We start from the raw sequence: 14,381 nt of genomic DNA, 5'->3' as shown, positions 1-14,381 counted from the left end.
GGCTTGTGGGGCCCACGTGGCACCACCGCCCCCAAACTCGGCTCTATTTATTCCGTCTCACCCGGAAAAAAATCAGGGAGAAGGATTCATCGTGTTTTACGATACGGAGGTGCCGCCACCTCCTGTTCTTCATCTCGAGGGCAGATCTGGAGTCCGTTCCGGGCTCCGGAGAGGGGAAATCGTCGCCATCGTCATCATCAACCTTCCTCCATCGACAATTCCATGATGCTCTTCACCATTCGTGAGTGATCTCATCGTAGGCTTGCTGGACGGTGATGAGTTGGATGAGATCTATCATGTAATCGAGTTAGTTTTGGCGGGGATTGATCCCTAGTATCCACTATGTTCTAGATTGATGTTGCTACTACTTTGCCATGCTTAATGCTTGTCACTAGGGCCCGAGTGCCATGATTCCAGATCTGAGCCTATTATGTTGTCGCCAATATATATGTGTTTTAGATCCTATCTTGCAAGTTGTAGTCACCTACTATGTGTTATGACCCGGCAACCCCAGAGTGACAATAGCCGGAACCACTCCCGAAGATGACAATAGTATGAGGAGTTCATGTATTCACCAAGTGTTAATGCGTTGGTCCGGTTCTTTATTAAAAGGATAACCTTAATATCCGGTAGTTTCCATTAGGACCCCGCTGCCACGGGAGGGATGGACAATAGATGTCATTCAAGTTCTTTTCCCTAAGAACGTATGACTAAATACGGAATACATGCCTACATTAGACTCACGAGCGGGAGCTAGTTACTTATCTCTCCGTGTTATAGCTGTTACATGATGAATCACATCCGGCATACTCATCCATCACCGATCCACTGCCTACGAGTCTTTTACCATTGGTCCTTGCTACATTACTTTGCTGCTACTACTGTCACTGATGTTATTGTTGCTCTGTTGCTACTGCTGTTACTTTGGTGCTGCTGCCGTCGCTACTGCTGTTACTCTGCTGTCACTACTGTTGTTACTCTGCTGTCACTACTGTTGTTACTCTACTGTCACTACTATTGTTACTTGCTACTTTAATGTTCCTTGCTGCAACACTTTACTGGCGCCATTGATACAACAGTTAGGAATAGTCTACCGTCAATAGATCTGTTTCTGGCACCGTTGCTATCATACCACTTTGCTAGTGATACTTTGCTTGCAGACACTAATCTTTTAGGTGTAGTTGAAATTGACAAACTCAGCTGCTAATACTTGAGAATATTCTTTCTCTTCCCTTTGTGTCGAACCAATAAATTTGGGTTGAATACTCTACCCTCGAAAACTGCTGCGATCCCCTACCCTTGTGGGTTATAAAGACCTTTTCTAGCGTCGTTGCCGTGGAGGCACAACTATATTCTCTGAGTCACTTGGGATTGACGTCTGCTGGTCACTATGAGGAATCCGAAAGATCCAAGAACTGAAATATTGCCTTCGACTACGAGGAGAGGTAAGGAACTGCCATCTAGCTCTACACTTGATTCACCTTCAGTTATGAGTAAGTTTGCGACATCATCTCCTGCTAGAAATCTTGATATGTGGCATGTGCTTGATGATGCTACTTCTGCTGCCCATGATGCTTATGATGCTATGCTTCATACTATGCCTATAATGATGCTATGCCTGATACTGCTTTGTCACTAGGTGCATTCCTTGATGCACAACTTGCTAGAATTGCTGCTAGACGTGATGATACTTCTGAAACTGCTGATACTATTGAAGTAGAACCTGCTACTATGCCTGAATTGCCTGTTATGCCTGAACGCTAAGTTATGGATTGAGAGATAGCTGAGGATTTTCTTGCGTGTAAGGATAGCTATGATGTTGAGAAACTACTGCGCAAGTGGAAAGAAAAATCTATGAACGCTAGGATGAAATACGACCCGGGTTATAGCTATTACATGATGAATCACATCTTGCATACTCATCCATCACCGAGCCACTACGTACGAGTCTTTTACCAGTGGTCCTTGCTACGTTACTTTGCTGCTACTGCTGTCACTGCTATTACTTTTGCTCTGTTGCTACTGCTGTTACTTTGCTGATGTTGTTGTCGCTACTGCTGTTACTTTGCTGCTATTGTTGTCGCTACTGCTGTTACTCTGTTGTCACTACTGCTGTTACTCTGCTGTCACTACTGTTGTTACTCTGCTATCACTACTGTTGTTACTTGCTACTTTGTTGTTCCTTGCTGCAACACTTTACTTGCGCCATTGATACAATAGTTAGGAATAGTGTGTCATGAACAGATCTATTTCTAGCACCGTTGCTATCATGCCACTTTGCTACTAATACTTTGCTTGCAGACACTAATCTTTGAGGTGTGATTGAAATTGACAAACTCAGCTGCTAATACTTGAGAATATTCTTTCGCTTCCCTTTGTGTCGAACCAATAAATTTGGGTGGAATACTCTACCCTCGAAAACTGTTGCGATCCCCTACACTTGTGGGTTATCAGTCCTCTTCGCGAATGCGAATCTGATGATAACCCATTCTGAGATCAAGCTTCGAGAAGATCTTAGCCCCTTTCAATTGCTCAAACAACTCATTGATGTTGGGAAGTGGACACTTGTTTTTGATCGTCTTCTTATTCAATGGACGGTAATCGACACAGAGTCGTTCCGTGCCATCCTTCTTCTTGACGAAAAGAACTCCACAACCCCAAGGAGATGAGCTTGGTCTGATCAGACCGAGACGCTCTTGCTCATCAAGTTGTTTCTTCAGCTCCTTCTGGACCCAGTTTGTACGGCCGCTTGCACACTGGTTCAGTACCCGGTTCAAGCTCAATTACGAACACAACTGCTCAGTGCGGAGACATTCCTGGCAGTTCTTACGGAAAAACATCTTCATACTCGCAGACCACTGGGACTTGAGAAATTGGAGAGATCTCACCCTTCTCATTCAAGTAAAACAGACGGACCGTGTCATCGCGCACCACGAAGATAATCACGTCCTTTGAAGAATGAGTTAGCTTCACTTCTTTAGCTTCACAATCAATAGACACCTTGTTAATAGCCAACCAATCCATCCCAAGGATCAAATCAATATCAGACTTGCCAAGGATAATTGGAGACGCCACGAAAGAATAACCACCCATCTTGACAGAGACCTCCGGAACCACCATGTTCGCATGCATAAATAAACCCGGGGAAACCACTGACAAAGGTCTAGGCAACTGTTCATGATGCAAATGCTGCTTTGCCGCAAATGGACAAGATATGAAAGAATGTGATGCACCAGAATCAAACAAGACCTTTGAAGGAAAATCATTAACTAGGAGATTACCCATTATCACGTGTGAGGAGTTCTCTGCTTTAGCTACATTCACCATATTGACTCTCGCAGACCTGGGGTTGAATTTCACCATAGCATTGCCTGGAGGCTTCCGTGGAGGAGGGGGCGGAAGACGCAGCTGAGAGGTGCACTTGTTGGAGTAGTGACCCTTCTGTCCACACTTGTGACAAGTAACATCTGACAGTGGACGAAACTGCACGTGAGGATTCCCTTCCTTCTGCTGCTGAAACCTCTGCTAGAAAGCTGGGTTAGGTGGGTGGGAAGAACCACGACCACCTGACTTCTTGAAATGATGAGTCTGCTGAGGAGGAGGAGGAGACACCGAGTATTTCTGTTGCTTCTGGACCACCTGAGTTGAGGGCGATGAGCTGGAATCTTTGAAACGCCTCCTTGAATTCTCCACTCTGAGCAAAGCTGCCTCAGCCCTGAGAGCCAAGTTATAGCACTTATCAAACTCATCGGGATCGTGCAAGGCAAGGGCCAGCCTCAAGTCCTCTCTCAGGCCACCTCTGAACTGATAGGTCTTGCTCTTCTGATCTGGAATGTCCTGCAAGGCATATTGAGCCAACTCGTGGAACTCGACATTGTACTTGTACACAGAGGATCCACCTTGCTTCAAGCGTCTGAACTTCTCACGCATCTCTTCCACAAAGCTAGACGGGGTATAGTGAGGCCTGAAATCTTTGCAGAAATTGTCCCAACTCATCATTCTGCCTCCCCTGGTGTCCTTCAACTGCTTCCTTCCCCTTGAGCTGAAACGTTGCAAATTTGACGAAGTCCTTTGGACGGACATTGCTGCACTCAAAGTGTTTGATCATGTCCCGAATCCAGTCCTCAGCATCAAACGGCTGGTCAGAAGACGTGAAGGACCACGGCTGGTTTGCTAGGAATTGATTCAGAGATGCAAACTGATGAGCACCATGGTTGAAATTGCCCTGCTGCTGATTGGTCCTCTCTGGCAATAGTTGGATTAACATCTGGATGTTAGCATTTGTTGCAACCATCACCGCTTGCCAAGCCTTGCAGAAGGAGGCGGCGGAGGAGGAGGAGGCGGAGGAGGCAGTGGCGGAGCATCAGCACCCTCGCGACCCGGATTCTGGTGAGTTGGTGGAGCCATCCTGAAGACGGACAACCCATTAGACCACAGAATAACATTCAAGGTAAAGCTGAATCAATATGCAAAAATATCTGAATAAGAATATTTAGCAATTGCGCTCAAACAAAATAGTAAGAATGCTTCCTCAAAGTGACTGTCGACAACATCTGATTAAAGACCACTTGCAAACCAAGTATGAGCTAGAACTGCTCAGAACAAATGTATGACAGAGATCCCATCCGATATCTTCGTGGATATGATCGCACGGGCTCGAATTTACAGTAGCCATCCTGTGCAAGGCAGTGCACATGACTCACAAAGCGTCCCCGAGTCATAGCAAGCTACAAGGACTCTTTAAGAAACAACGAGAACCGTTGTAAGACGACCATGAAAAAACGTAGCCATTGAATGTTGAATCCCAACCTCACATCATGCATCTGTAGGAAGGTTGTCCTATAAGTCACTACCTGATATCCCACCTATGAATTCCCGAAATATCTGGTCATGCAATCTGGTCCACGGATACAAGGAGTAATATGTCACACAACTCCTATACTAACCCGTCCAATGTATAACATATGTCAACACATAACCAGAATCTCGGACCTTCATCTAACACAGACCCTCGTAATCACAACGATACAAAGTGTGGTGATACATCCGGAACTCTCTGCACCAGTACTGGGGAAGCCGGACTCCTAACGTCACTACTAGTATTGAAGCAATTACAAACACCCTCCATTCTGAGATACTAAGAAATCTGAATGATAGCGATGTGCACAAGAATTCCCTGGAGCTCAACTCCCCGGAAGATATCAAGTCAGACAGGAGGCACCAAGACACAACTCCATCACATCGATATCATATAGATTCCAAAATATCCGCGTGATCCTAAAAAAAATTGAGTGAGAAGAGGAGTGGAATTAAGATTTCCTAAGTCGAGAACCTCGCCAGAGCATAGAAGAGGAGAAAAAGAAACCTACTCTCCGATATCACTAAGGCTCAAATAGTTTTACTAGACTCAACTAGGCCAAGTTCGATCACACAAAGGCTCCTATGGTCGTAAGGCTCTAATACCAACTTGTAACGACTAAGATGCAGCCCTATCGTATTTTGGGGGCGAGGCCTCAAAAGGGAAAGGGGGCATCTAAACGTTTCGCAAGCGAGATAATCATAACATTACATAACTGAAAGAGTGACAAGTAGGCATACACTTGCCATCTGATAAGAGTATAGCATTAAGCTTACAGACACACATTATTCAGAGCATAGTTTAGTCCCGCTACGGACAACATGAAACAAGTAAAACTATGAAATCCCGCATGCTAGCCCCACGATCACGACCACGGCCTCAGTCCTCTGGGTAGTTCACGTACAGTCTGCCAGAGTCCTCATCGAACTCCCACTTCAGCTGGCTGTCATCAGGATCTCCTGCGTCAGGCGGACATGTACCTGTTGAGGTTTGTAGTAATCTGTGAGCCACGGGGACTCAGCAATCGAATACCCTTGGTATCGAATCTAACCAAGTTATTGGGTGAGAAAGGTTAAGTGTATGAGTTTGCAGCAACCTAAGCATATATGGTGGATACCTTACGATGATCAGAGTAAACATATGGTGGTCTACGCAAGCGATCGAAGACTAAATTGATCACTAAGTGATCCTGAACACCTACTTACGTCAGACATAACCCCACCGTGTTCTCAATCAGAGAGCGATCTCCGAAAGAGACAGTCACAGTTACGCACAAAGTTGGCAGTTTTATTAGAGTTACTTTAAGTTGTCTAGAACCGAGTGTTAACAAAATATCCACATTTGCCACATAACCGCGGGCAAGGCTTTCCGAAAGATTAACCCTGCAGGGGTGCTCCAACTAGTCCATCACAAACTACCACAGGCCGCAAAGTAATCCTCTATCACGAGACTCGTGATCTCGTGAGATTCCTAAGAGGAAAAAGCTCAACTTTGAGGAGACCCAAAGTTTCACCGGAATCCCAGTGCGCAAGATATCTCGTGAAAGGTAAAACTAATCCAGCAAGGCCGCCCGTCGTGTCGACGAACCCAATAAGAGCCGCGTATCTCGTTCTTGGGACACGAAGGATGGGCAGGACGTCGGGTTGGCTAAACCCTGGGTGACCAGAGGGCGCCGGACATCGCCCAGTTTGGACCAACACTCATGAGGAGCACTGGCCCGGGTTGTTGATTAAATCCTCGGGGCAGCTATTCCCTATGCATTTTTATTAAGTTATTAGCAGATTAAAGACCAAAGTTGGGCCTGGCTGGAAGGGCTTTAATCTAAAACGAGTTATCAAGGGGGTCCACATAACAACCCCGAACGTGTTAGGAGTGCTCAGTTATGAAATCAAACACCGGTAGCCGAAACTAAGGCGGCAACAACGAAACAAATCACCCGGCAAAAGGCTAGGCCTTTCGTTATTCACCAAGTATATAGGTGTATTAATTAAATAGCAGTTAAAACATAATGATATCAAAATTCCCATGTTATCACATGGACCAGCTGGCACCTGCAACTAGCAAAGCTATTCATTAGAGGTTGAGCAAGCCTACTTAGCCAAACAATATTTACTAGGACCGGGAAGTGTTTGGGGTTCATGGCAAAGACAGGGGGCATTTATATCAAGTGGTAGGCAGTGAGCATGTAACGAAGGAAACATGATTCTAAGCATAACAAAGCTAGAAACGGTGTCAAGGTCACGGTCATCTTGCGTGTGATGTCTTCATCTTGGAACTGCTCTTGTTCTTCCCGCGCGTACTTTCCATAATCCATGTACTCACTCTCTGTTCCCGATGCTACCCAAGATAAGATAATAGTCAATGAACACTGGCAAAACATAATGCAACAATCAATATGATGCATGTGTGAAGAAGGAAGCATGCATCACTATTCTAGTCACTTTCGTATGCATTAGTTGAGTTAATTGAATTCGGAACAGAACCTCATATTAAGTTATCTTGACATGCATGAATATGGCATGAACATGTGCATCACGAGAAAACGATGCAAAAACATATAAAGAACGTAGAGAACGGAGTCACGGATCAACCGAAAACTATAAAACAAGTTACAACGGTCTACGGGTTCAAAACAGCCACAAACACAACCCAATGGCACTCACTGGTGTTACCAGGTTGCCACATGCTCAAGCAATAAAATACAAGTGGAATGGTGTTTGAGAACACACCACACCATCAACAATGCCCACACAAGCTTCAAAACAATACAAACATACAATCTGTTTTCAACAACAACATAGCAGTTTGTCTACAAGATCTACAGTAGCTACAACCTTCTAAATAAATCACACAGGGCATGAAACTAAAGCCATCCAAAAGCACTACAACCCTGGACAAGAAGCTAAGGCAAATGAATCACCCATGATCATATCTATAGACACTAACTTGGACAAAATATCACAATTTGGAACTTAGTGAAAATCACAGATTTTCACCAGCTGCTTATGCTCTGCAGCCTTTTGGCAGCCTCCAAAATGATATCTACAAGAGGGGTATAAGCATGTTATTTAACAGGGAGCTAAACAAATATAAAAGCTCACAAACATTAGTTTGTTGCATGGGCTAATTCCCAACACAGGAGCTAACTCACAGAAGACAACAGGGGAAGAAAATAACTCCACATTCGCAGACTTAGTGAAATTCTCAGGGTTTCACAAATCTGACAGATTCAGCCAAGTCTCCACTTTGACAGGGCACAATAGGTGCATACAAAAACCTAAGAATAAAATGAAAGTCCCATGCTTTAGAGGGGTCCACCCACTACCATTCCATCAAGGAATCATCCACAAAGGACCAAAGCACCGCCTAATGTAAAGCTCTAAACATGGCATCACATCAGAAAATAACAGTTTTATGAAGTTGCTCTAAAGTGAAATCTACACCTACACCCACCTTCACCTACACATGCACACACACCTTCACATACACATGCACACACACAAGGAATTACTCATCCACATACACACATAGAAGAATCACCCATCCCACTATATGTGGAGATGCACACATGTATGTGTTTGTGCACACTTGCACAAGTGTGTGTGTGTGTGTGTGCAAACACATACACACATGCACACACATCTCCGTCTACACACACATACACACACTACAATCTATAAGCATCATGAAAGAAAGAAAAAACAAGCAAGCCCCGGCAGGAAATAAAACAACACAAAGATTAACAGCAAAAAGGAAAAATAAAAAGAAAATAAAAAGGGGGGACGTAGGATCGAACCCACAACCCACTGGTGCACCCACCAGATCCACAGCACTAAGCTAGGCTATCGAGGCTTAACAGAGAGGAGGCTACACGCAAGGTGAGCCACCCCTCTGGTGTTGCACAAGAACGAGACGAAAAAAGGAAAAGGGCGCCCGGGGAATCGAACCCCTGACGCTGGCGAAGGCACACGGCTCGGTTGCCGCTGCGCTAGACGAGCGGATCTTAACAGAGAGGGGGTGTTGTTCTTTTGATCAGCCCCCTCTGCTCTACCTGCAGCTACGCAGCCGGAACATAGGAACCTCTCTGGCGAAGCTCCGGTGACCTACTCGTCGCGGCGATACTTGGCGCTAGTCGTGGGGTTCCAGGGGAACCCATTCCCCGGCTTAGCACGGCGGGAGGGAGCACGCAACGGTGGGTGGCCGACGCGGCACTTCTTCTGACACAGCGGCGACAGCAAGGCGACGAGCATGCAACAGCGCGTCTAGTGGAGAAGGAAGAGGGGAAAAGAGACGGCGTGCTCACCCTAGGCTCACACGTAGTCGTCGCAGGGGGAAGAAGGGTCGCGGAAGAAGCTGGAGCCGAATCAGGTCGATCACAGGCGGAGCAGCACGATGGCGAGGTAGACGCGGAAGTGGTCGTCGTTGCGGTGGACCTCCGGGACTCCTAGCGTCGGGAATGGAACACCGCGAGCGTCCACAAGCCCCTGGACATGCTTGCCGATGCCGAGACGATGGCAACACGGAGGAAGATGGCGGCGATCTACTCTCTCTCTCTCTCTCTCTCTCGGGACTGCTCTCTGTAACCTACACAGACTTACCTGGGAGGGAGATAGATGGAGGAGGAGGAGGAATAGAGTGGCGGCACGATGGGGAATAGGGGGGAGCCCTATCGGGCACGCATGCTGAGGGAGAACTAAATAGGGGATGGAAGGGATGGCAGACGGCATTGCGCGACCTCCCTCTCTCTCTCCGAAGTCTGACGGAAAGCAGCGCAAGGGAGATGGCGTCACAAGGAGGAAGAAGGAAAGGGGAAAGGGCCACGCGAGAGAGAACAAAGAGATTGGGCCCAGGTGGTGAGGAGAGAGCCGGCCCACCTGGGCTTCTCTTGCGCTCGGTTAAGATAGGGAAGACAAAAAAAGGTTTTCCCTTTTATTTAAAAATAACAACAACCAAAATACCCCAGAGGCCACACAGGGATTTGAAAAAGAAAATAAAAACAAATAGGGCATGAGGGAATTATGCCCTATTTAATAAAAATGCAAACCAGATTTTTAGAACAAATAAAATATACATAAAACAGGGATTTATATGTTGTTTGTTTTTTATAAACTCCCATTAACCAAAGCCCAAACCTACATTGAGAGTCACCCCCTCAACCACAATTAAATCCTCTAAATAAATAACATTTTTAAATCAGGTACAAGCAAAGTTAATACACAAGTTAAATAATCAATGGGGGGAAGGATTTTAGCAAGAGTTGATAAAACCACAAACAACCCAAACACTCATGATCATACTAGCACTACCATGATGGATCAACTCCTAGCAACACAAGAAAGGGGAAGCGATGCAATTGAAAAGGATGCCATGATGCAGGATGATGACATGCATTGATGCCACATAAAATGATAATTTTATATAACATCCAAACATGGTTCAACATAGCCTACATCAAATAGGGAAGGAGTACAATTATGGAAATGAATACATCTCGGTTGTTGCATATATCAATCACTATCTTGTCTGGAAGTGAACTCCCACTCGACTCAAGCGAATGTAGTACTCAGACAATCTGAGCACATGCTCAACGATTGAGCTTTTCTCCCTTACTTCGCGGGCCAAGAATCTTGTCTACCTCCCAACACGGGCACGAGCCTGAAATCCCAATTTCAGCTTTTGTTACATCTCATATGTTCTGTGACGTTCGAAACGTCTTCGGTGCCTCAATTCTAAGCCGTTAAGCATTACACACTCAACTATCACGCAGTCATAAAAAACGTGAATGTCAGATGTACGTAACATCCACAGACGACGCTCGGGGTTTAGCACACCGAGCGGTGCATTAAGGACATAAGCCTTCGGCGCAACAATGAGGACAATCCTCGGTCTACGGACCTAGTCCGCATAATTGCTAATATCATCTTTCAACTAAGTTTTCTCTAGGAACATATCAAAAACAGTAGAGCTACAACACAAGCTACCACCATAATTTGCAAAGACATTTTGACTATGTTCATGATAATAAGTTCAATTAATCATATTACATAAGAACTCCCACTCAAATTGACATCCCTCTAGTCATTCGAGTGGTACATGATCCAAATTCACTGACTCAAGTCCGATCATCACGTGAGTTGAGTTTAGCTTTAATGGTGAACATCTCCATGTTGATCATATCCACTATATGACTCATGCTCGACCTTTCGGTCTCGTGTGTTCCGAGGCCATGTTTGTACATGCTAGGCTCGTCAAGTTTAACCCAAGTGTTTCGCGTGTGCAACTGTCCCGTTGTATGTGAATGTTGAATCTATCATACCCGATCATCACGTGGTGTCTCAAAACGACGAACTATCGCAATGGTGCACAGTCGGGGAGAACATAATTTTATCTTGAATTTTCGGTGAGGGATCACCTTATAATGCTATCATCGTCCTAAGCAAAATAAGGTGCATAAAAGGATTAACATCACATGCAAATCATAAGTGACATGATATGGCCATGAACTTGTGCTTCTTGATCTCCATCACCAAAGCACCGACATGATCTCCATCGTCACCATCATGATCTCCATCATTGTTTTGCCATCGAGGTTGTCGCGCTAACTATGTTATTACTACTAAAGCTACTACTAGCGATAAAGCAAAGCATCACCAAGCGCAAAATAACTAAAGACAACCCTATGGCTCCTGTCGGTTGCCGTAGCATCGACGTGCAAGTCGATATTTAACTATTACAACATGATCATCTCATACATCCAATATATCATATCATGTCTTTGGCCATATCACATCACATGCATACCATGCAAAAACAAGTTAGACGTCCTCTAATTTGTTGTTGCAAGTTTTACGTGGCTGCTATGGGTATGTAGTATGATCGCATCTTACTTACGCAAAGCCACAACGGTGATATGCAAGTTGCTATTTAACCTTCTCCAAGGACCGCCCCGGTCAAATCCGATTCAACTAAAGTTGAAGAAACAAACACCCCTAGTCATTTTTATGCAACAAGTTGCATGTTAGTCGATGTAACCGGTCTCTCGTAAACGTACGAGTAATGTTGGTCCGGGCCGCTTCAATCCAACAATATCGCTGAATCAAGAAAACACTAAGGAGGGCAGCAAATTGAACATCAACGCCCACAAACTCTTTTGTGTTATACTCGAGATATCACCTATGCATGAACCTAACTCTAATACCACTGTTGGGGAACGTTGCATGAGAAACAAAATAATTCCTACGCACACGCAATACCTATCCATGGTGATGATCATCTACGAGAGGGGAGAGTGAATCTACATACCCTTGTAGATCACTAAGCGGAAGCGTATACAACGCGGTTGATGTAGTGGAACATCTTCGCTATCCAAATCGCAACCCATCCCGCGATCTCATCACGATCCATCCCGGTCTAGTGTCGAACGGACGACACCTCCACGTTCAGCACACGTACAGCTCGATGACGATCACCGCCTTCTTGATCCAGCAAGAGGGGCGGAGAGGTAGATGAATTCTCTAGCACAGCGTCGTGGTGGTGGTGGTGGTGAATTAATCGAGCAGGGCTTCACCCAAGCACCACCGAACTAGACTAGAGGAGAAAACGATCTGGATGAAGTAGAGGGAGCACGTGGCAATTAGGGTTAGCCCTCACCTCTAAAACCTCTAGTATTTATAAGAGGAAGGGGAGATGAGGCACCCTTGGCCCCTACTCCAAGGAGGTTCGGCTAAACCAAACGAGGTAGGAATCCACCTCCCACAAGGGAGGTGGGATCCTATTAGGACTCCTTCCTAATTTGGAAACTCTTTCCACCTTTTGGCTTTTTGCCTTATTCCTCCACTCCAGCTGCATGGGCCCTTAGGGGAGGCTTTGGCCAGCCCACCAGGGGCTGGTCTGCCTCCTCTCACAGCCCATGAAGCCCTTGGGTCGTCACACCTATCCCGGTGGTCCCCCGGTACCCTCCCGGCACTCCCGGTACACTATCGATGAGCCCGAAACTTTTCCGGAGACCAAAACAGGACTTCCTATATATCAATCTTCTGGACCATTCCGGAGCTCCTCGTGATGCCCGGGATCTCATCCGGTACTCTGAACAACATTCGGTCACCAACATACATAACTCAACTATACATAAACATCACTGAACCTTAAGTGTGCAGACCCTACGGGTTCGAGAACTATGCAGACATGACCTGAGACACTCTCCGGTCAATAACCAATAGCAGGAGATGGATGCCCATATTGGATGCTACATATTCTACAAATATCTTTATCGGTTGAACCTCTATGTCAAAGATTCAGTTAATCACGTATGTTGTTCCCTTTGTCCATCGATATGTTACTTGCCCGAGATTCGATCGTTGGTATCTCTATACCTAGTTCCATCTCATTACCGGCAAGTATCTTTAATCGTTCCATAATATAAGATCCCGTGACTAACTCTTTAGTCACATTGCTTGCAAGGCTTATTGTGATGTTGTATTACTGAATGGGATCCGAGATACCTCTCCGTCATATGGAGTGACAAATCCAAGTCTTGATTCATGCCAACCCAACAAACACCTTCGGAGATACCTGTAGAGCACCTTTATAGTCAGCCGATTATGTTGCGTCGTTTGATACACACAAGGTATTCCTCCGATGTCCGGGAGTTGCATGATCTCATGGTCATAGGAATAGATACATTGACATTCAGAAAACAGTAGCAATAAACTGACACGATTATATGCTACGTTTATACTTTGGGTCTTGTCCATCACATCATTCTTCTAATGATATGATCCTGTTATCAACCGACATCTCATGTCTATGGCCAGGAAACCTTGACCATCTTTGATCAACGAGCTAGTCAACTAGAGGCTCACTAGGGACAGTGTGTTGTCTATGTATCCATACATGTATTTGAGTTTCCATTCAATACAATTCTAGCATGGATAATAAATGATTATCATGAACAAGGAAATATAGTAATAACTAATTTGTTATTGCCTCTAGGGCATATTTCCAACAAAAGTAACTTATTGGAAGTAATACATTTTGATGTATGTAGTCCAATGAGTGCTGAGGCACGCAATGGATATCGTTATGCTCTTATTTCACAAATGATTTGAGTAGATATTGGTATATTTACTTGATAAAACACAAGTCTGAATTACTGAAAGGTTCAAGTAATTCCAGAGTGAAGTTGGAGACCGTCGTGACAAGAGGATGAAATGTCTACTATATGATCGTAGAGATGAATATCTGAGTTGCGAGTTTGGTACACATTTAATACAATGTGGAAATTGTTTCACAACTAATTCCACGTGGAACACCATGGTGTGAAGGTGTGTCCGAACGTCATAGCTGCGCCCTATTGGATGTGGTGCATACTATGATGTCTCTTATCAAATTACCACTATCGGTTTTGGGTTAGGCATTAGAGACAACCACATTCACTTTAAATAGAGCACCACGTAATTCCGTTGAGATGACACTGTATGGTTTGGAGAAACCTAAGCTGTGGTTTCTTAAAAGTTTGGGGTCG

This window comes from Hordeum vulgare, chromosome 6H (assembly GCF_904849725.1).
Source record: "Hordeum vulgare subsp. vulgare chromosome 6H, MorexV3_pseudomolecules_assembly, whole genome shotgun sequence".
Lineage (NCBI taxonomy): Eukaryota > Viridiplantae > Streptophyta > Magnoliopsida > Poales > Poaceae > Hordeum > Hordeum vulgare.
This window is presented reverse-complemented; position numbering follows the sequence as displayed.